The sequence below is a fragment of the Cibotium barometz genome, chromosome 7, assembly GCF_041138505.1.
Source record: "Cibotium barometz isolate CiBa-2024 chromosome 7, ASM4113850v1, whole genome shotgun sequence".
Classification (NCBI taxonomy): Eukaryota; Viridiplantae; Streptophyta; class Polypodiopsida; order Cyatheales; family Cibotiaceae; genus Cibotium; species Cibotium barometz.
The window spans coordinates 7395874-7420957 of record NC_141052.1 but is presented as its reverse complement, the minus strand read 5'-3'; the positions used below and the strand labels follow the sequence as shown (position 1 = coordinate 7420957).

The 25084-nt window shown below is 38.3% G+C and overlaps 1 pseudogene; it reads right to left on the bottom strand.

Annotated features, from left to right (window-relative positions):
• Window positions 1-5016: 5016 nt before the first annotated feature.
• Window positions 5017-7132, bottom strand: LOC147636638 (uncharacterized; annotated as a pseudogene).
• Between the last annotated feature and the right edge of the window lie 17952 nt (window positions 7133-25084).

The window sequence follows — 25084 nt, the reverse complement described above, 5'->3', positions numbered from 1 at the left end:
GTAAAGACTCGTGTGATGGATGAAGGTATGATATGATTTAATAACTATCTGTAACCATCTCATAAAGTCACAAAGACATTGTTTCATAATATTTAAATACTTTTATGTGTTCTCATAACATTATGATTAGCATTATAGTTGATGATTTATACTTTAAAATGATTTATAAGCTCAAAAGATCAAAACTAAAAAAAGTATAATGAATATAGAAGAAATTTACTCTCCTTTGCAAAGTGTAAAAGAAAACTATTCTAAAACTAAGAGAAGACTTATATTGTCCATAATGATTAGGGTAATTTAACATTAGTTTTATAATTGAGAAATATAGATGGTTTTGTCCATAAAAATTCTTCAAGGTTGATTATGAACTTTTAAAGCTCAAAACTCCATGAGATTACTTGTATGCCTAGTTAGCATATGTCTACACTTTGTAAGAGCTTTGGGAAGAACAAAAATACATAGCCAAAGTACGTGAAATGGCTTTAAAATGTTGAAGCGCCTTATTATAGAGAATAAGTATGTGTAAAAGATTATGTTTTAAGTTAATGGAAAGTATATGCGAGTGAATACATATATTTAAATGAGCTTTGAGTTGTATCTTTTTAGCATATTCAAAAGGTTCTTAAAATAATTCTTAAAAATCTTAATATGTACCAGTATTTGAGTGACATGACTTTTTTTGTAGGCCTATTTATGGTCCATTACTTGTAGATTTTTTTATTTAGAAATAATTTTTTTTCTCTTGACAAGGGCCTATAAAGATATTCCAAGCTCTTGATATTTTCTTTTTTGTAGTAGAGTTAACACAACTATGATACATGCTCAATGAAGCATGAGGAAGGATGGAGAAGAATATAGGTTGGGATTCGAGTGGATGAGATGAGAAGAGGGTTTGGTATGTTATTGAAAATGCATTTGATCATTTCTTCCCAAGAAGGAATAAAATTAAAAAATTTACAAAAATTGTCTTTGAAACAGGATCTTTATAATGCAAAACTATCAAAATCACCAAACATATGAAATAATTCACATGACCATAGCCTTTTGACAAAAAAAAAATTTTCAAGAAGACAAAAACCAACTCATTGGGTGCAATCTCCCCGCGCCAGCATGTGTGGCTCCTCTGCCCACACGTGGTATTTTAATCACATTCATAAAATTAGCCCTTGGAGCCATAAATAACATCTTTTCCAAGCTTGGGCTTTCTTTACAATAATTAACCGTTTCCCAATAGTTATGTACATGCGTGCCTAGCCATAATAAGTCAATTTGTGCACACATGCACATCACAATAATGTTCGGTTATTGCAAAGAGCATAAAGCTCCTTTGTGTTTGTAAACACAACACGTTGCAAGGGGGAAGAGAAAGCTATATGTAAAAATTCGTAGTGTTTTCTAAACACTATGCTCGGGTCCATGATGGTAGTGTTTTTTAACACTGTTCAACCTCTCCTTGGCTACTCACATACACATAGGGCTAGCCACAACCTGCATCATGAAAGCTCGACTCTACTGAGAGGAATGACCACCATCGTTGCCTAGTATAGCCATTTTGTTAATGCCAATCTCATCGAGTGCAGCGGGAAGGGCTTCCAATTGTCGCCCTTCTTAGTTCCTCTCGAGAGCTCTCCACCCTCCTCACATAGTTGTAGCTTCTCTTTCACACTGCTGCTACAATGGCCATGGCCAGTTGCTACCTTCTTCTTCTTTTGTTTACCTCTTTTAACTCTTGTGAAAGTCCAGTATTCAGTTTGGAGACACGCTCACGCCACTTTCTGTGGAGGCATGCATCTAGAACAATGGGGGTGCATGTGGCTATGGCAACCTCTTGTACAGCCAAGGCTATGGCGCAAACGCCCAATGATGGGCTATTATGCGGGGTGGCGGCGTGCTTTTTAAGATAAGGTGTTGGAAAGACCAGAGCAATGGTGTTTGCCGGGAAACCCATTCGTCATTTTGACACGGGCTTCTTCTTGCAGCCTCGATTCTCACAGTCTTTGGCAAATCCTCGTGCTGCGTGTGGTCATGTACCTCCACTTCTCTCTCTAGGCAGCCTCGGTTGGTGGGTCCCCCATGTTGTCGCAACTTCTTTTTTTTTTTTTAAACCAAATACGCAGTGAATTAATTAGAAAGCCAAAAAATACATCAGATCACCCAAGGAAAAGGTGATAAGCTAGGTGAGTATTCATATACACCAGGACTCTTCAGACAAAAGAAGTAAGCTGGGGGTGGGTAGCCATATACATCAGGACCTTTTACACAGAAGTGTTGCCACACTGACCAGGCTAACATAATGATTTACAAATTGTCAATTTCCGCCTGTAGAGCTTAGCCACAAATTCATGAGCTTTTTCAAATCTCCTTGCTAGGTCATGTATGTCATCAGAAAGCTCCTGTAACCATTCGTGTGTGATGTTCATTGTTCCATCCTCTTCCAATGCCTGATGGGAGTCACTGTCTTGTTCACTGTAAAACTTCACTGCATCTTTAAACACCCCAACGCGTCGCCTGTAAATTCTTACGATGTCCATCTTGAGAGTAGAATCCTGCACTACACATCCAGAAAAGAGGGCTTTCAAGCTGAGAGCCTGAAAAGCAATAGTAAATAGAACATTATTTCTGAAGGACCATATGACCCAGAGAAATTCTGCCCTACACTTGTTCCAATATTCAGAAATCAAAGACACTGAGTCTCCTAATATCAGTTGTTTCCAAGAGGTGGGAAATCCTAATGTCCTGAACAAAGGGGCTAAAATTGGGGAGTTAGTTGGGCAATTGAGGAAAAGATGGGGAATATCCTCAACCGACTGTTTACATCTTGTACATAATCCATCACTCTGACCCACTTCCCTGCCTTTGGAACCAGTCCATACAGCTTTGTGGAGCAAAAGCCACAGCAAAACTGAGTGTTTGGGCTGAATGTTACTTTGCCAGATGCTCTGGAACTTAAAAGCCCACTGTTGTGTCTGTCCAGTGCTAAGTGCCATCTCCTGTTTAATGTGACATGTAAAGGAGGGACCAACTCTCTTGAGCATGAGGGAGGGTTTTTAAGGGAAGCGCCTCCTTTCCATATTACATCTCTGAAGGATGGAGAGCTATCAGTCTCAAATATCCAATACAGATCTTTAGGGAACATAGATATTCTGTTAGCTATCAGTTGAATTTCCCAAGGTTGGAAGGGAATAGAAATGAGTAATTGTTCAGTAGAATACCACCTGTTGTTGTTCACATCCCATGGATCAGACCAGGTCCTTATACCTTTCTCATGAACTCTTCTGGCTGTTCTAACCTGGGGTGGGGGAAGCAGAGGAATAGGTGGCTTGGACCACCAGATGGATTCTTCTTTTCTAATGGTTTGATCCTTTCTATTATCATTTCTGAACTGAAGCAAATGTCTCCATCTGTTCCAAGCCTGCCAGAGGGACTTGAGAAGGAGGGACCCCACAAGAGTGACTTCAGCTGGGCCAAAAAAGATGGTAACCCAAGGGAGATTGGCCCACTGTTTGTGTTCTTTGAGATAAAACTGATTCAGCTTTTTAAACAGAAGGAAAGCCCAATCAGCAGAGGGCTGGTCCAACGCTTTGATTATAACTTTGATAGCAAGTTTGTCTGCCCACCCTCTTAAATCTCTGACTCCTAGGCCACCTTTATTCTTAGGGAGGATGCAGATTTCCCATTTCACCTTAGCAGCACCCCTCTTGTTAGGATCTCCAGACCACAAAAAATTCCTACATATCTTGACCACTTCTTTCAAATGGCAATCTGGGGGTCTCCAACAACTGAGAAAGAATAGAAGGTAGGCAGAGATGAAGTGGTTGAGCACAAACACTCTGCCTGCAATATTGGCCTGATATCCCAGCCATCTGTTCAGCTTTCCTTTAAATCTCTCCAGCACCCATTCCCATCTCTGCTTCATAGTAATGCCAAAGCCCATAGGGATGCCTAGTAGCCTAAAGGGCTGTCCTTCTGGAATAATAGTGCATCCCTGACTTGCCATCCATTCAGGAATGGGGGAGATGAAGGACCTGACTCCAGTTTTATGGTGGTTGATCTTGGAGCCTGAGGCAGAGCAAAAAATATCCAATGCCTTCCAAAAGTTCTTCAGGGAGCTTTCTTCGTTTTTCAGCAGAGCATTTGTGTCATCAGCAAACTAAGATAGGCAAAGCTATTTGGAGGAGTTGGGGAGGTTGATTCCCTTGATCAATTGTCTTTCCATACACCCTTTGATTAAGCAGTTAAAGCCATCTCCTACTATGGCAAATAGCAGTGGGGCTAGGGGGCATCCTTGCCTGACTGACCTATTCAAACTGAAGACTTCAGAAAGCATGCCATTGATGGCAACTTTAGCATGTGCATTTCCCAGCAAGGTCTGGACAAAACCCACCAAGTTCTCCCCAAATCCCATGTGGGAAAGGCTTTCCAAAATGAAGGACCATTCCAGTCTATCATAAGCTTTGTCATAATCCACTTTGACAAACACAAAGTCTTGTTCAGTCTCCTCAGCATGTTCAATCCCTTCCCAAAGTACAATTACTGCTTCAAGAATCCTCCTCCCTTTAATGAACCCTTTCTGCTCTTCACTAATCCACTTGGAGAGGTGGCTGGAAATTCTGTTGGCAACAGCTTTGGCAAAAATCTTGTAGCAAGTGTTCAGCATAGTAAGTGGCCTCCAGTTTCCCAGCTCATCCTTTGGACCTCTTTTATGAATCAGCTTAATAACTCCTGTGTTTATAAGGTTAGGAAGTGCCTTGTACTTCACAGATTCTTCCCACACTTTCAGCAGGCAGGGAGTTAACTCCTCTTTTTCAGCAGGTTGTCCATCCAAGCCGGGGGTTTTATTGGGCTTCAACTGTTCAATAGCTGCATACAGGTCAGCCTGACTAATCGAAGAATCAATCAGTGGAACAGCCTCAGCTGGGATGACTTTATTCCTAACCTCCCAGATTAGATCCCTATTGGCTCTTACTTCAGCTGTAACTTCTTCTTTTGGTCTGAAGAGAGCTTCAAAGTGTTTTTTCACACAAACTCCAAATTGTGGGTGTCTGATTCAGCTGGACCATTTTTAGTCAACAATCTTGGCATGAGTTCCTTGACATTTTTCTTCCTCAGGAGTTTGAACATCTCCTTTGAGGGCCTGTCTACTTTCCCAGCCCACCACTCTTTAAAAAAGAGAGTTGAGTGCTGGAGGGCCAACTCTTCTTCCACCCTTAGCTGACTTCTAAGGACCAAAATCTGATTTTGAATATCCAAAGAAGTAGAATGGCCAGACTCCAGCCTGCACAATTCTGAGTAGATCTGCTCTTTCTTTTCCTTTCTCATTCTAGTCACAGACTTTCTAGTAAGGATGAGAAACTGCTGCGTTTTCCTAACAACTGAATTCCAACACTTTGCAAGAGAACCTTTCTGGCCAAAAGAGTTTGACCATATGTCTGCAACCTCTTTCCTAACTTTAGGTCTAGTGAACAGATCTGGGTCAGTATGAAACCAATTGTTTCTAATCTTACTAGCTTTATCATCCAGGACAGTTAGTAAGCGGGGGTAATGGTCAGAAATGCAGGAGGTATACTTTGGTTTAGATTTCACCCTGTTGAATTGATTGGCTACTTGAAGAGAGATATAGCACCTATCGAGTCTTGCCTTTCTTGCAAGAACATCTCTGCTATAATTCTGCCAGGTAAACTCTCCTTCAATTCCAGCATCCCATAGGTCATGGTAATCTTTGCAAGCTTCCCAGCTAGTCTTCTCTTGACCCTGTAAGACCTGTCCCTGCCTGAGAAATCTGTCATCCAGAGATTCAACCATGTTGAAATCTCCCAGCAAGATAAGGGGTCCTGGAGTTGCAATCAGTTCTTCCCAAATTTTTGCCCTATTAACAGAGCAACCTCCTGCATACACTGAGACAAGAGTGCAATTGAAAGGGGGAGGCAGGGGGATGGCACACCAAAACTGGGAAGTGATGGCTAGGTGTAGACATGAGGCTAGCTCCCTTTTTAGGCCTATGGCAGTGCCACCAGAGCCCCTCTCATGTGTTGAATGGATCCATATAAAATCTGGATGAATTTCCTTTAGCCTCCTTTGGAGGTCATCACCAACCACCTTTATTTCCTGCAAAGCACAGACATCTACAGGATTCTCCTTGATCCACCTGTTTAATTTTTTGGTTTTAAAGGGGTCAGTAATCCCCTTAACATTCCAAGACAGCACTCTCATCGGTTAACCTTTTTCTTTCCTTTACCCTGGTGATCTTTGGAAGGGGTTCTGGCCACTGCCGAATGGGAGCGTTTATTGTCCTTTTGGATTTCCATTGGAGCTATAGACAGGTTGGGATTCACTTCCTGCAAGGGGGGTTGAGGGCTTGGTTAAGATCAATGGAGTTATCCCTAATAACCAGCTGTAGAGAGTTGCCCTTCTGATTACTCTCTTTCAGCTTATCAGGAGGAGTGGCTGCAATTTCTTCCATGTCCGACTCAAATCCTGGGTCATCTGAGTCCACCCACTCTGGTAGGTCTGCCAAAAGAGCAAAGCGGTTAGGGTTCTTACCTCTTGCTTTGTTATTCTTAGATGTCTCACCCTTCTTGTCTATGGTGCCCATAGATTGTCGAGTGGAAGGAGGAGTAGGCTAGCGATTCTCATTAGACTTGGTCTGGGAATCGATAGGGGCTTGAGCTTGCTGTTGTTTCGGCTGAGCTGGGGGGAATTTTACAGGACACTCTCTGACAAAATGGCCTGCCATCCCACAATGGAAGTAGGCATTGGGAAGGTATTTGTAAACTAAAGGTTGTTCACAGGTCTCACCATCATCTGTAGCAATGATAATCGAATCTGGCAGGGGTTTAGAAAGGTTCAACTCTATTAGCATTTGAGGATGCCAAGAAGGATTGAAGTCTCTCTGGGGCTTGCCAAGAAGGATTGAAGTCTCTCTGGGGCTTGCCACCCAGGACTTTACCCAGCTGCTCTCCAATAGGCCTGAGGTGATGATGAAAATGAAGGGGCAGGTTAGGGAGTTCAACCCATACTGGGTAGTTTTCACTGGCAAATTTCTCAGGACTGAAGTCCTTACTCCACTTGAGGTACGAATGACCCAGTGTCCCATGCTTAGAACCTCAAAAGCCATTTCAAGGGTCTTAAACATGAAAAGGTAGTGGTTTTTAGGAAGAGCCTGAATGGCTTCTACAATACAGCCCCTACTACCCCACTGTTGTTTGACCTAGGATTTCAACAACTCCACTGGGGGCCGAGGGCCCGCAATCAGACCTAAAAGAGCTCGGGTCTCTAAGTCCTTTTCAATTTTCCTCACCTGGCTAGCAGGAAGAATCACCAGTGGTTTACCTGAATAAGAGTGTCCCTACGCTGCTCCATCAGCTTTTTGGCGGTTGCTGCAGAAAACCTCCGGGGTAGAGGCTGGCGATTTCCCTGCGAAGCCGTCTTGAGTAGGGCTCGAATGCACACCTGGTGTCTGATTGAAAGGATTCGCTGGAAAGGCATTATCTGCAGCCTTGCTTTCCAGCGCTTCCTGTACTTGAGAGGCCACCTCTCTTGGCAAAGACTGTAAAATGTGCTGGGTGAAAAGGGCAGCCGGTCCGGCATTGAAAGGGGGAGAAAGGTTCTAGTTCAGTAGAGCTCGATGGGGGAGAGGGTTTGTGGGATGCCACGCATTGTCTTGATTAGGGGGGGAGAGGAGAGAACGATGAGGTTTTACCCCTCCTGTTCTAGGAGGGGTGAGGGACGAGGAAGACATGACCTAACAGCTCACCATGGCTACGCTCACTCAGATGATCAGCGTTCGGATGCAGGAGTTTTGTCGCAACTTGGTCCAATACTAGGAGGGGTGAGGGACGAGGAAGACATGACCTAACAGCTCACCATGGCTACGCTCACTCAGATGATCAGCGTTCAGATGCAGGAGTTTTGTCGCAACTTGGTCCAGTACTGCCAAATCGCCTACTTTATGGCCATCTCACTAGCCTCCTTGGGCCTCTTGATTCATTTCACCAAAGAAGGCTGCAATGGCATGGGCTCCTCGCTCTTCACTACCATCCTCCTCTATCTTGTTTGATGATGATGCTCCCCCTTTTTTTTGGGTGGTATTCATGAGGTCGCATGGTGCATTCCCTACTCAGAGTGGCCAGATTCTATAATGCAGATCCATGGGGATACTTCATACATCCATCCTGATTCTATTACGACTCTTATTGTATGTATTGATGAGGGGGGTGAAGAATGTTCCACCATCTCACTTGATAATGTTATGTTTATCTAAAATGATGTAGACATGGTCTTCTAGATGGCTTTCCTCACCTTAGTGTACTATCATTGGAAAATAAGTTCATGGGAATCGTGCATGCCTTGCACAAATCTAAATCACATAAGAAAGAAGGAAATTAAAAATCTAAAGGATTTCATGAGCACATTAAAAGAAGCACACATATGACATACGACATGCTAGCTTTGATGATCCATATCATCTATGCATACCGCATGGAGTACATGGAACACCTCCGTGGGGGTGGACGACCTAATGGACATAGATGGTCAGTAATGTGCTGAAATTGTTGTACGTTGCCTTGAAATATTTTATAATTTTAAAAAAAAAGAATGAGGCATGAGGTCCGAAGGAGAGGCTTAAGGAGGTCTCTATTATGTCGTCTATAAGTCCAAGAGAAATAGGCATGAGGGCCAGGGGAGAGGCTCAATGAGGTCCCTAACATGACGCCTGTAAGTCTGAGAGAGAAGGCATGAGATCCAACAGAAAGGCCTAGTGAGGTCCCTACCACGTCGCTTGTAAGTCTAAGAATGAGGTATGAGGGCCAGAGGAGAAGCTCAATGAGGTCCCTACCATGATGCCCATAAGTCGTCCAAGAGAGAAGGCATGAGGTCTGGAGAAGAGGCTCAGTGAGGTTCCTATTGTGTTGCTTGTAAGTCCAAGAGAAATAGGCATGAGGGCTAGGGGAGAGGTTCAATGAAGTCCCTATCGTGTGATGCCGGTAAGTCCGAGAGAGAAGGCATGAGGTCTAGAGGAGAGTCTCAGCGAGGTCCCTACCGAGTCTCCTATAAATCCAAGAAAAATAGAATATAAATCAAAACAAAAATGTTAAAAGTATAAGAAAATAATGTAATGATTTCTAGAATGTAGTTACTTGTGGGGTGTTGTAATTTTAGGACCCAAGAGAGGACTCACTTTACGGACTTCCGAAGATGAAGCTTCACCGACACAAATGGTGGCACACTTGAGTGCCCATGGATGAGATTCTTCATCAGTATATAGTTGTGGATTCTTCATCGGATTGGTTGAAATCGTCTTCCCCTCCTTGGTCTACCATTAGTTTTATGTGGTTTTACATGATTATATTGTATGACTTGAGATGGCTTGCATTATACCTTCTAGCAGTCAATTATTCACAGATTTTCATGATGTACTTGGCATATTGATAGGAGATCATACACCCCCAATTAAACAAAGGGGAAGAGAGGTGTTGAGTGGTGTGAACACCCCTAGCATTTTGGCATTAGCTTGGATGTGAACACCCCCTAGCATTACTAGCATTAGCTTAAGCTAATGAGTTGTAGGATTTGGTCATTAAAAGATGTCATATCAAGAAGTGGTTACAAGAGGGCTAGTAGGGAGTTAGGATCTTGTGGAGGTTATGGGAGCCCAATAGTCACATGGGTGCCCCAAGAGTCATATGGTTGAATGTCTATATAAAGCCCCTCTTGTATGAAAATTATATATGACTCTTGTATGCAAATTAATGATGAAATGAAATACACTATGATGTTTTGCTTGTATCTTTATCTTGTTCTTGATCCATGTCTCCTACTCCATGCTTATGTGTACATGTTTTTCTTGTATCTTTATCTTGTTCTTGATCCATGTCTACTACTCCATACTTATGTGTACATGAGTACTCTATGGCTATGTGTGTAGGAGCATGTGTTTTCCACCATGTTAGCAAGGCTATGCTAACACAACACTCAACTTCCAACAAATTGAAGCAAGGTTGTAAGTATTATTTGGCAAATATATTGTTTGCTTTGGTGATCTTAAATTCTATAAATTTTTGTAATTTTAATTTGTCTTCTCAATTCCGTATCATGAGAGTAACTCCCAACCCCCAACATTTATGGAACAACTTCAATCTATTCAAGCTCAACTTAATCAAGAAAGAGCTAAAAGAATAGAATTGGAACAAATAGTGAATAGGAAGAAACGTGAATGAAGTGCTAAGTCCAACTTGACATCCGGCATACCATCCAAGAGACTTTTCATGAGCAAGAAGAACAAAAAGGCAAGAAGATTGGTCGTAAAGCATTCACCTTTCAAAATTTTGATGGTAAGAAGAAACCAAAGATTGTATTATCGTGGCTTATTAAACTTAATTACTTTTTTGGGAAAAAAATTTCTGAGAAATACAAATTCAAATGTGATGCCAACCATTTGTTGGAAAAATGGTTGGAAAGCGCATCTCTATGGTGGAACACCATCAAACAAGGGTGAGATAGACCAAGGACTTGGAAGGAATTTCAAAGATCATCAACAAAATTTCCTCCCACCCCAATATGAAGCTACGGCGTGTTAACAATGGGATATGCTACGCCAACTTGATAAAGAAACTGTGTAGATGTACATAAATAAATTTTGGCAAACACTTATCTAACTTCAAGCCATTGAGAGAGTGATGAAAGGACCAAAAAATTCATTACCGGATTGAAGCCTACACTTAGGGGCGGAGATCAAAATGTTTCAACCACACTCTCAACTATCTCTTTGGCCCACAATTATGAGTGAAAGAATGGATCACCGAGGGAGAACAAACCACCACATGAGTCTCATACTAACAAATTTAAAAAGGTTGTTCCTTTTCGTAAGTTTGATAGGAATACCAATGTGAATAGAAGCATAGCTTCTAGCAATTAGGTGCCAACAACAACAACAAGAAAAGTTAAGATGTAAAGCCAGAATAGGATTCTGTACCTAAAATTACAAGATGTTATAATTGCAAACGAGGACACATTGTAATCAATTGCTCGAAGAATAAGAAGCAACCCACTGCTCGAGTCAACATGATCAATGGTGAAGATGATGAGGACGATGATGAGTTTTCTCTCAAGAAAGAGAGTAATTCAGAACAAGAAGGTCAATGCGACGATCCAAGTATGCCTAAACTCATCGAAAAGAAAATCTCTCCTCATATGCTTCTTAAAATGAAAGGTACAATTAAGGGCAAGGAAGTAAATATATCGCATGATGATGGTAGTGCACAATTTTATTTCCAAAAACCTTGTGCATGGTATTAAATTAGATGCTATTCCTTCTAGGCACAAGCTTAAAATTGCATTCGAAGGAACTAAATACAATTACACTAGGGAAGTGAAAGATATTCTATCGCCCATTGCACCTTACAAGTAACCCCACACATTTCTTGTTGCACCCCTGCATTCATATGATGTTATCCTCGATATTCTATCGCCCATCTTACAAGCAACCCCACACATTTCTTGTTGCACCCCTGCATTCATATGATGTTATCCTCGATATGCCATGGAGACATGAGCATAACCCTTGCATTGATTACAACTCTCATGATTTATCATTTGTTTTCGATGGTGAGCATGTTTATCTAAAATGATTAAGGGAATCTAGGGGATGTGCACTCCTTAGCCACACCCAAGCTAAGCAAGCCATGAGGAAAAAAGAGAATACTTATTTAGTCTTGGTTAAGGAGATTATTGCTTCTAAACCAAATCCTAAGAACTCATTGCACGAAGAATTCATTTCATAATTTTTTGATTGTTTCATGAATGAGCTACCATCAAGTCTGCCTAGTTTGAGACCAGAAGACCATAGGATAGATATTATTCCTGGTAGCATCCCATCTTGTAGAGCTCCTTATAGGGTAAACTTTTTAGAGAAAAAAGAGATCTAGAATTAGACAAATAACTTGCTTGATAGGAAACTTATCATGCCTAGTAGTTCACCATACAGAGCACTCGTTCTCCTTGTCAAAAAGAAGAATGGAACGTTCTGCATGTGTATAGACTACCGAGATTTGAATAAGAATGCTGTCAAGAATGCTGTCAAGAATAGGTACCCTATACCCCGTGTAAATGATCTCTTAGATAAGTTGAAAGGAGCTAAGGTATTTTCCAAGATTGACCTTAAATCATGTTACCATTAGGTTAGAATGGCCGAAGAGGATGTCTACAAGACTGTCTTTTATATGCAAACAGGTCATTATGAGTTTTTAGTAATGCCATTTGGACTTAGTAATGCTCTGTCTACATTTAGTTGTATGATGAATCGTATATTCTTGAAGCACTAGAATTTCATGGTTGTCTTTGTTGAAGATATTTCAATCTTTGGCAAAGATGAAGATGAACATGAAAAGCATTTAGAGAAAGTGTTCAATCTTTTGAAAGAGAATTAACTCTATGCCAATCTAGACAAGAGTGATTTCTTCTAAAAGAGATTGAATACCTTGGGCACATCGTGTCTGCTAATAGAGTTTATGTTGACCCTAAGAAGATAGAAACCATTAGAACATGGCCTAGACCAACAAAGGACATTCATGAATTGAGATCTTTTCTTGGATTGTGTTCATATTATAGGAGATTTATGAAAAACTTTGCTTACAAAGCGCATTACTTGACTGAATTGTTGTAAAAGGCCAAAGTTTTCCATTGGACTAACATCATGCATGAGAAATCTTTTAATGCTCTTAAGTATGCACTTACACATGCACTTGTATTGACACTCCCTGATTTTCTTAGACCATTCTTTGTGTGGTAGTAATAACGGATGCTAGTGGACATGGAATTTGTGCTATACTTATGCAAGGCAATCATCATGTTACCTTTGAGAGTAGGAAATTGAAACCATATGAGATTAATTATAGCACTTATGATAAATAACTAACTATTGTTGTGCATGCATTAAAATTTTGAAGCATTATCTCATGGTTTCATAATTTTTATTAAAACTGATCAACAAAGCATCAAATATTTACTTTCACAACCTTTGATTTTGGATAGGCATATTAAATGGGCATGTTTTATTTAAAGTTTTCAGCCAGCTATTCAATACACTCCTAGAGAGGTGAGAATGTTGTAGCTGACACTTTGAGTAGGAAACCTAGCATTAATAACATATCGGTTTATTGAGGGTATTTCAGAAGACATGAAATATGAGAATGATTCTAAGTTTTGTGATACATATAACAAAATGAAGGATAATGATCGGTTTGCCGCATTTAGATTACTCATATGATGATAAATTTATGTTCTTTCAAAAGAAATTGTCCATCACTAGACCATTTAGGTAAGTCATCATTGAAGAATCTTATCAACCCCCTTATGTTGGACATAAAGGTGTCTCATCTACTTTTTAAATTGTTTCTAGAGATTTCTTTGGGCCTACCATGCATTGTGACATTGCAAAGTTTGTTTTTGAATGTGTTACATGTCAAAAGATAAAGATTTATCCACGTACATCTGCACAGTTTCTTTATCAAGTTGGCATAGCATATCCCATTGTTGACATGCCCTAGCTTTGTATTAAGGTGGAAGGAACTTTTGTTTGATGCGCTTTGAAATTCCTTCCAAGTCCTTAGTCTATCTTGTACTTGCTTGATGGAATTTCACCACATAGAGATACACTTTCAACCAAATAGTTAGCATCACATTTGAATTTGTCTTTCTCAGAAAATTCTTCCCCAAAAAAGTAACCATCAAGTTGACTAAGCCATGATAATACAGTCTTTGGTTCCTTCTTACCATTAAAATTTTGAAGGGTGAATGCTTTACGACTAATCTTCTTGCCTTTTTGTTCTTCTTCCTCATGAAAAGTCTCTTAGATGGTACGTCGGCTGGGGCTTAACACTTTGTTCATGTTTCTTGCTATTGACTATTTATTTTGGGATTACTCATGATCCATAATTGAGAAGATAAAATAAAAGTTAAAAAAATTATAGTATTTAAGATAAGCAAAGTAAACAATATATGTGCGGAATAATACTTATGGCCTTGATTCAATTTGTTGGAAGTCGAGTGTTGAACCAATTCTTGAGCAAGCGTGAATCAAAAGTGGAAATTCATTGCCGGATTGAAGCCTACACTTAGGGTGGAGATCAAAATGTTTCAACCACACTCTCTATCCATGGCTATCTCTTTGGCCCACAATTGTGAGCGAAAGAATGGAGCACCAAGGGAGAACAAACCACCATAGGAGTCTCATACTAACAAATTTAAAAAGTTCATTCCTTTTCGTAAGTTTGACAGGAATACCAATGCAAATAGAAGCATAGCTTCTAGCAATGACTAACGAGGTGCCAATAACAACAAGAAGAATTAAGATGTGAAGCCAAAGCCGGATTCCATACCTAAAATTACAAGATGCTATGATTGCGGACAATGAGGAAACATTGCAATCAATTGCTTGGAGAATAAGAAGCAACCCATCGCTCTCGCTGAAGATGATATAGATGACCGTGACTTTTCTCTTGAGCAAGAGGGTAATTCTAAACAAGTAGATGAATACAACGATCCAAGTATGCCTAAACTCATTGAAAAGAAAATCTCTCCTCATATACTTCTTAAAATGAAATGCACAAAGGGAAAAGAAGTAAATATATTGCATGGTAGTACACACGATTTTATTTCCAAAAAGCTTGTGCATGATCTTAAATTAGATGCTATTCCTTCTAAGTACAAAATTAAACGTGCATTTCAAGGAACTAAATACAATTGTACTAGGGGAGTGAAAGATGTTGTATTGTCCATTGCACCTTATAAGCAACCCCACACATATCTTATTGCACCCTTACATTCATATGATGTTATTCTCAGTATGACATGGAGACATGATCATAACCATTACATTGATTACAACTCTCACAATTTACTATTTGTTTTCAATGGTGAGTGTGTTTTTTTGAAAGTATTAAGGGAATTTAGTGGATGTGCACTCCTTAGCCACACCCAGGCTAAGCAAGCCATGAGGAAAAAGGAGAAGACTTATTTAGTCTTGGTTAACAAGCTTACTGCTTCTAAACCAACTCCTAAGAATCATCACATGAACAATTCATTTCGTAATTTTCTGATTGTTTCATGAATGAGCTACCATCGAGTTTGCCTAATTCGAGACCAGAAGACCATAGAATAGATATTATCCCTGGTAGCATCTCATCTTGTAGAGATCCTTATAGGGTAAACTTTTTAGATAATAAAGCGATCCAGAATCATATAGAGGACTTGCTTGATAGGAAACTTATCAGGCCTAGTAGTTCACCATACGGAGCACTCGTTCTCCTTGTCAAAAAGAAGACTGAAACGTTTTGCATGTGTATAGCATGTGTATAGACTACCAAGATTTGAATAAGAATACTGTCAAGAATAGGTATCCTATACCTCGTGTAGATGATCTCTTAGACAAGTTGACAAGTTGAAAGGAGCTAAGGTATTTTCCAAGTTCAACCTTAAATTAGGTTACCATCATGTTAGAATGTCCGAAGAGGATGTCTACAAGATTGCCTTTCACATGCAAACGGGTCATTATGAGTTTTTAGTAATGCCATTCGGACTTACTAATGCTCTTGCTACATTTAGTTGTATGAAGAACTGTATATTTCTAAAGCACTAGAATTTTGTGGTTGTCTTCGTTGATGATATTTTAGTGTTTATCAAAGATGAAGATGAGTATGAAAAACATTTAGAGAAAGTGTTCAACCTTTTGAAGGAGAATCAACTCTATGCCAATCTCCAGACAAGAGTAATTTCTTCTAAAAAGAGATTGAATACCTTGGGCACATCTTGTTTGCCCTGCCGATGGAGTCCTGAGAAGATAGAGACCAAAGGACATTCATGAATTGAGATCTTTTCTTGGATTGTTTTCATATTATAGGAGATTTGTGAAAAACTTTTCTTACAAAGCTATTCAATACACTCCTGGACATGAGAATGTTGTAGCTAATGCTTTGAGTAGTAGACCTAGCATTAATAACATATCCATTATTAAGGGTATTTCATTTGATAACATGAAAGGAAACTATGAAAATGATTTTGAATTTTTTGATGCATATAACAAAATGAACTATAATAATTGGTTGCCACATTTAGATTACTCATATGATGATGGATTTATTTTCTTTCAAGAGAAATTGTGCATCACTAGACCATTTAGGTAAGTCATCATTGAAGAATCTCATCAACCCCCCCCCCCCTTATGTTCGACATAGAGGTGTCTCATCTACTTTTTAAATTGTTGCTAGAGATTTTTTTTAGCCTAACATGTGTCGTGACATTGTAAAGTTTGTTTTTGAATGTGTTACATGTCAAAATATAAAGAGTCATAAAGAAAATAAATTTGGATTACTTATGCCTTTACTTATTCCTAAATAAGTAAACCTTGAAAACAAATAAGCATGGATTTCATTTTTGGTTTTCCTTTGACTACTAGCAAGAATGATATTTCCTAATAGATTTAGCAAATAGGCTTATTTCATTGCTTGCCAAAAGACTTTGACTTATCAAGTTGCTCAAATGTTCATTCAAAAAAGTGTTTGTGCATCATGGATTACCAAAGATCATTGTTTCTGATAGAGATATAAAGTTTTATAGTGATTTTTGGACTACATTATTTGACAATCTTGATACAAAACTTGATTTTTCTACTGCTTTTCATCTTGACTCAAATGGTCAAACTCAAGTTACAAATAGCAAGACCATTCTTGAATTTCTTAGATCCTATGTTTCATCTCAACCTAAGTAGCAGGATAAGTATTTACACATTTTGTAATTTGCATATAACAACTGTTCTCACACTGCTACCAAGAAAGCACCTTTTGAGATAGTCTATAGAAAGGCTTTGCTAACTCCTACAACTCATCTTTCACATTCTGTAGAGGCTATAGACTCACTAGTTAGAGACTTTGGCCAAATCCATAGTTTAATGAAAGAGAACATTCCAAAAGGACAAGAAAAGTACATGAAATATGTAAATCATAAACGTAAACATGTTATCTTCAACGAAGGTGACTATGTACTTCTTCACATTGAGAAAAGGAGACAAGTTTGTAGAGACCAACCCTGCAGTTAAGCTAGCTCCTAGATTTTATGGACCTTTCAAGATCATTGCAAAGATTAATGACAACGCCTTTTAAATAGGAGCTACCTTCTAATTTATATATTCATAATTCTTTCCATGTTAGTTTTCTAAGACAATTCAAGGGACCTCTACCTTCTCATCCTATGCTAGAAGAACCTCCCAAATTAGTAGATGAAGAAGAACATCTGGAACTTGATTCTATTATTGACCATGAGACCACCATTACACGTGCTGGTAACACTTATGTCAAGTATCTTGTAACCTTCAAGAACCATCCTATTAAAGATAATAAATGTATCCCAGAAAGGTTTTTTCGTTCTTACCAAAATTTCATCCACTCATACCATACACGCAATTGATATTAATTGCAACCCGAGTAAGAGGGAATGTTAGTCATGAACTCTATGGTCAAGTGTGAAGTATGTATATTAGGTCAGTATTTGTGTATGGGATGCGCCTTTTATTTATATCATTTTTCAAGATTAATATGTTTAATCAACTGTGTGCACTGGCATGATATAGTCAAGATTAATGTGTTTAATTGATTGTGTGCGTGCTGATTAATATTATTTTGGTGTAGGCAATGATTGAGTGGCAGACTATGCATTAGTCGTCGCAGAAGGTGGAACATGTGTTGGACCACAATGAGATATCTTGGAAGACATGTGATCACCTTTTAGGTTTTTATGTTTGGCATTTATATTTTTGGAAGGCCTTAGCCTAAAATATTTGTACACACCAATTAGTATTTTATGCTTAGGCTTTCTATATTTTGGGAAGGATCTTGTATGCTCAAAAAGCTATTTGGCTTTATTTTTTGATGCTCTTATTATAAAAGCAAGCATCAATATATTTAAATATGGATGATGCAGTATGATGGGCCACACTCACCCAAGGGATATTGAACCCAATCTTGTGTCGAGATAGAGTATGCACAAAAAGCTATTTGGCTTTATTTTTGCTGCTCTTATTATAAAAGCAAGCATCAATATATTTAAATATGGGTGAGTAGTATGATGGGCCACACTCACCCAAGGGATATTGAAACCAATCTTGTGTCGAGATAGAGTGACCTTTTCTCTATTTTCAAGCTTTTATGGTTTGGACTATTTTGTTGAATTATTTACGTAAGGTTTTGGTGTTCAATTTGTGCAAAGGCTATGTTCTATTAATTTTTATGTTTGAGTTTGAGTTTGAGTAACTCTTCTCCAAGTGTCGTAAAGATCCTGACATAATGTCTATCCCTAAATCTATAACTATAGATAGGTCCATAGTAGCTGAAGGAGAACTAAGCACTCTTTTCATTACATCAAACAATTCATCCATAACATCATCTTGTGATCTTGTTCTCCACTTCTAATGTAAGTTATTGTTTAGCTTTATATTGTTTACCTGATGCATGGTGGCTTTGTAGTAGATGCTTCTGGTCGTTTTCCGAGGTCGAGAGGAACCGCTACTATAGTAACCATCACGTATGTTTCATTCTCTTTCACCTTCTCCCTGACTGTTTTTCATGAAGTCGCACTCGTAGTAGCCAGTGCTTGCTATATATGTAAAGATTGCTCCTTGGATTTCCTTGTAATTTTTTATGCTTCTCGGGGCTTCCTTGGCAACGGTGAAGTCACCGGATGAATTGCCGGATAGATAGATTATTTGGACGCTATTGTTGCTCCGGTGAGACGGGCTTGACTCACTATATGTGATAATTTCTCCATCACGTGTATACACACCCTCTAGATCTTCATCCATGGGGTGGACACCCTCCTAACATGATTTTGCTTGCCCAACCTACCACAAGGTGCTTTGCCATCTTGCCCACATGAACAAACACTTAACTTTTGTAAGACAACACTGGAACATATGAAGCAGCCTTACATGCACTTAGTGTACATGAACTGAGTGTACATAGTTGCTTAAAGACTAGCAGAGGCTGGACTATTTTTAAGTTTGGCCAACCTAGTGTGAGTGAAAACTAGCCATTTTTAAGTTTGGCCAACCTAGTGTGAAAACTAGCCATAAGCTCTCCTTTTCTTACTTGCTTGCATGCGATTGTATTCCATACTTACTTGATGGATGCTTGTTTGAATAGGTGTGATTATAGGTTCCCTTCTTCCATTAGCTTCTTCTTTTCTTACTTGCTTGCATGTGATTGTATTCCATACTTACTTGATGGATGCTTGTTTGAATAGGTGTGATTATAGGTTTCTTTCTTCCATTAGCTTCTTCTTTTCTTGCCTCTTGTGAGAGAGAACCATAATAACGCTTGCTCCATCTAGATGTTAAGAGCTCTCCCTTCACCCCTTTGGCAAGGAGCATTCCATTTCGATAACAGAGTGAGGATGGAACAGATGAGGTAGCACATCCACATAATTCAGCATATAAGAAATCGGTGTAGCCAAAAGCTCCAAGAATTTTAAGAAGAACTCAACAGTCAAACCATCCCAACTAGGCGCTTTATCCTTTCCAAGATGAGTTAATGCCTCATAACATTCTTCAACCTATTAAAACGAGTGGTCTAACCAATTATTTTGATCTTGGTCAACCAGTTTAGTTACTTGTTGAAGGCATTGAGCTTGAGCAAGCCACCTATCTACAGATGCATCCTCAGCCAAGCCAATAGATGAGCTTAATAAGTGATTGAGCCAAGCTTGAGCCATTTCATTTGGATCACGAATCAGTGCTCCATTAGAATCCTTGATAGAAGGCATGTAATCTCTTTTTCTCTTTGCCTTCAAAGATTTGAAGAAAAATTTGGAAGGAGCATCTTGACTGGAAAAGAATTGTTGACGCGACAAAATTCTTGCTTTTTGAACCCTTGATAGTTCAAACTTATGAATCTCTTGCTTGATATGCTCCAAAGATTACAATTCCATATCAGAAAGACAAGAAGACTGTTGCTTTTGAAGTAATGACCCCAATTCCTGTTCTGCTTTCCTTTCAATGACCTTGTTTTGAGCAGTAACCCTCCAACCAGTAGATCTAATGGTTTGCTGAACTGCACACACAAACTGAGCCCAGGCCACAGGGGAATGATAAGAAACAGCAATAGACAAGGCTTGAGCATGTATCCTAATTTGATGTTGAAATTTATAATCTAAAAGCAAATCAGCGTTTACAATCAAAAGTCTGGTCTTGCCATGTTGTCTTAACCTCGTACCATTAGAATCACCAAAGTCCCAAAACAATGGATATTACTTTCTAAGCTTACTCCCATTAAGTAATCCTTCTAGTTGGACTCTATCAAGGGTCTCTACGTGGGTTTCCTCTCTTGTTGTGAGTTTGTAGATCCCAAAGGACCCATCCCTCTCAACTTCAATTCCCTTTTTTTTTTCTTGAGGTTATAAAGGACCCATCCCTCTCAGCTTCAACCAAGTCTCCTTTCTTAAATCTCTTGGTTTTGATGTTGGCATTGAACCACAATTTTCTTATCTTTTTCTCAGCATACATGCCCACCACACAGAGTGTAGCCTTGCTTCATCAAGTTTCTCAAGCTCTAATGAGTCATTCAAATAACTTGTTGCCCACTCTCAAAGTTGGGATCGTGAATTCTACTGGGTGTACAACATCAAGTCGAAAGACCAGGTTATATGGGGAGAAGTCCTAGTCAAAGTTTTGTAGGCAATTCTATAAGACCATAATGTGGATGAGAACTTCTACTCCTAACCGTCTTTGTTAGCACGATGTATAGGACCGTGTTAATGCTCTCATCCTATCTATTTGTTTGTGGATAGTATGGGAAAGACTTACAGTGCATTACCATCAGTTCTTCTAGGAGAAACTCCACCACATCACTTAAGAAATTTATTCTTTGGTAAATAATTAGCTCCAAAGAGAACATCTAAATCTAGGGATGATGTGCTCATAAATAAACTTGGTGGTCCTTCCCACATTCTCTTTTACTATGGCCTTAGCATCTGCCCACTTAGTCACATAATCGATATCCATGATGATGCATTGTGCTTGTGTGCTTCTAGTGATAGGGCTAATGTATCCTACGAAGTCAATGCCCCATTTGATAAAACATCTTATAGGCATGAATAGATGTAAAGTGTAAGATTCCTCCTTAGCCTGAATAATGAATAAGCTTTTACCTCAATCCTCTGTAATCATTCCCTATTTCAGAATACAAGAAAATATTATTTTTCCTTGTTTTTGTCTAGAGAGAAAAGAAAAATTCTAGAGAGAGGTAATTCAATATTGAGATATTTTTTGATATAAAAATTCTCCTAATATCAAAAGTATATTTTCCTGAAACAAAAGTTCAAAATAAATTCTAGAGAGAAAAGAAAAATTCTAGAGAGAGGTAATTTAATATTGAGATATTTTTTGATATAAAAATTCTCCTAATATCAAAAGGTTATTTCCCTGAAACAAAAGTTCAAAATAAATTCTCGAAGGTGCATTAGGAAGAATCAATTAAAAATGATATAAGTGACGTTAGCCTAAGGGTCAAGATTTTCAGAAATTTTTAGATTATGTTCCAGGTTACAATGGGCCAATAGGATTAATCCAAGTGTTGGAATGAGATAAATCCAATGAATAAAAGAAAATACCCAAAAATAAGTAAATGCTCACATAAGATGAAGAGTTGACTGAGTACAAGGTTTATTAGTTAAAAATTAAGAGATATTACTAAAAAAATAAGATATTTTGGAGGAATGATGAATTTTTGACACCTTGGTAAGGAGAGGGGGACCTTTGAGGTAGGCACCTCCTTCACATGTGTGGGAGGGTTTCTAATTCAAAAAAAATGAGATATTTTTATCTCTCCTCTCTCCTGGATCAAACTGGATCAAAATGGTAGTAGCTAAACTGGTCCAAATCTTGTCTAAATTCAACTAAACTGAAGCTGGAAAGTTCTAAAACTTAGTTTAACTCAATTAGTGGCCTCCCTCACCTATAAATAGACCCTCATTCTTTTGTATTCTCATCTGTGTGCTATACCATGCCAGTATTACATTAAAATAATCATATTTTCTAATATCCCTTAAAAATCCTCTACTTTTGGAGAGATTGGAGATTCTCTCTCTCTTCAACAACTCTTGGAGCTTTCTTCTCAACTCACTAAACCAATTGATTGGTTGGGGGCTTCACTTCTAGATAAAGAAGCAAGCCAAACCTTGAGGTAAGAAGGAATTTTATGGTTTTTGTTAATATTCTCAAATGATTTCACTTCTCAACCTCTCTCAAGCTTGAGAAGTTTCTAATTAGTTGTTTTTAATGCAAATCAAGCTTTCCCTAAGAGTTTTAATGATTAATCACAAAAAAGTTAATCTTTATGCTTAGAATGTTTTTTATGTATATCTCTCTCTCTCTCTCCCAAAAGAATAGTCATTCCTATGGCTTATTCTTTAGAAAAAGAATGCTTCTCATTGATAAATTCTTAATTCAAAACCAATCTCTAAGCTTGTTAAGCTAGAGGATGAGAAAATAGTATTTTTATGCTTTTATGATAACAAAATAATGGTAAATTCTTTTAAATTATTTATAAGTAGTTAAAAAACAACTTTAAGTGATTCTAAATGTAAAAGAGATATTCCTATCATTTTGGGAAAAGAGGAATAATAGAGATAGCATAATCTTGTAGAGATAGCATAATCTAGTAGAGGAATAATAGAGATAGCATAATCTAGTAGAAATAATAATAATTAAGTTTATGATTATGGCTAAATTTATGATTTAATTTCATAATTTAGATTTAAGTTTAAAGATAGTTCTTCTATCATAATTGTATTGCAATGTCTTATTCTTTTTTAGAAAAATTAAAAATTATCAATAAATAATAGCAGAGCGAAGGTATGGTAAATTTTTTAGAAAATAATACATATCTTATTTTTATGAATAATGCTAAAAAAGGACTTCCTACCATATTCTAGGATTGGACATCCTATGCTAAAAGAATGATTTTCATCATATTCATGGGAAACAAAATTTTAGTATTTATGCATAAATAATTAATTAAAGAAAAGAAGAATTTTTGTAATTTTATTTTTATGCAAAAGAGGAATTCCCATGATAATGGAGATCCATGTAATTAAATGGAAAAAGAGAAATTTTGGTATATTAAAATAATGGATATTTTTATTTAAATTTTAGATAAATTTATTTTATGCATGAGAAATTTTTAAATGATAAAAGAGGAATTCCGATGACATTTAAAATTCTATCATTTAAATGGTAAAAGTGGAATTCTTGGCATATTTGAAATAATGGATATTTTTATTTAATTAAAGAAAGAATTTTTATGGTATTTTAAGTAGAGAAAGGTTTAAATTAAATTTTGGTGACAAAAGAGGAATTTTCACCATAATTCCACCTAGAGAATTAGGGTTGATAAATTTAATTGGTGAAAAGAATATCTTATTTTATGTGGATAAATCACCAAAGTGATATTTACCCAAAATCAGATTAAATAGAAGAAGAGTATTTTCATAAAAATCCGATATTCTCTCATATAAAACCATTTCTTAATCTATTATGGTTAAGAAGGAATGAAATTCATAAAGTTGAAAGTTTCTTATGGTTAGAAGTTCAGTAGTAGATGTTTATCTGAAGAAAATCCTTGGAATCAAAGTAAAAAATCGAATAATTTTGGTGAGACCATGACTGTGAGAGGGACGGCGAGTAAACTACTTGTCCATCTCTCGATCTGAATCAAGCGAAAACCTCGCAACCAATTCCAGTTGCTAATACAAAGAATAGACTACCGTTGAATTGACCTAGTTTTCCCTTGACCAAAATCACCAAGAATCTAGTTGGTCATTCAGTCAAATGATGGGTAGATTACCCTAATGAGAGATCAGTGATTCTCATTTATGAAAATATGGATTAAGGAAAAAGGGTTTTGTGGAACATATCTCAAACCGAGAATTTTACCTGCATAGAATCTCTGTTTTCTTTTAAAAGTCTGTTTTATGCCAGAATGCTAGAGGAAGCATTTGGAGAGACTCGTTGTTGCAACAGCTGGCGGGGAGTCGTCGAGGGATGTCGCTCGCGGCAAAGCTTGCCGAGATCTTGACCATCCTCGGTATGGTTAAAATGGTGCGCTTCCAGTACGATGGGCGAGGACCAACAAAGCGATCCCCCTGAGTGAAGTGCTAGGACACCTAAGTAGGATCCTAGAGGGTTCTGACCAGGTGATGCACGAGCTTGCGGTTGCTAGGACATCCATGCATACATCAAGGAAGATTTGGATAAACTTAGAAGAATGACTTTTGTGAACTGAATTTGATATTGGATCTCGTTGGTTGACCAGCTGGTCTTCAACAGAGAGTCCGGATGATATATTTTGTAATCCAACGGACTCAATATTTTGGATGATTATGATCAGCAATACTAGGATTTTCATTGAAAGATTGTTTTAAAGACAGCCGAATATGTTATAATGGCAATTTCATATTGGGTGTGTACATGGTATGCCTACCTTAAATTTTGCTTGAAACACTGGCTAGGGGGCGTGGGAACTCTTTTCCTCAGTACCCAGGCAAAACATAACCAAATTTTTATAAAGGAATCCCACCAATACAGTGGTTGGGGGTGGTTGGCTAACCCATGTAACCCATGGGCCGGTTGGGGTTAAGCTGGATCGGGGGATTCGTGTGATACAAATAAGTTATGATTAGTTACGTTAGTTAGATTAAGTCCTAGGAAGACCCTTGTTCTGTGGGAGGGAATCAACGGCTGTGTCTCGTTAAAGAAGAAAAAAAGCGGTGATTCTATGGACTAAGTGTAAGTCTCTTCTTTGATCTGACCATGTGACTTCGGGTTTGGTTGAATCAGTTTGAATAGTTAAGACTTTGACTCATTAGATCAATTCTCCCGTTAAATGATTTTCTTGGAGCAATCATCCGTGCCTTCCGGGCGAGGGAAGTTTTTACGGGCTCAGTTTTGGAGGAACCGCCGGGTTAGTCTCTTGTCTAGATATCCGTGGGGTGAGGCCCCGACTATGGATCCCTGCCCCGCACGAGAGGCTGACGCTGCTTCTGC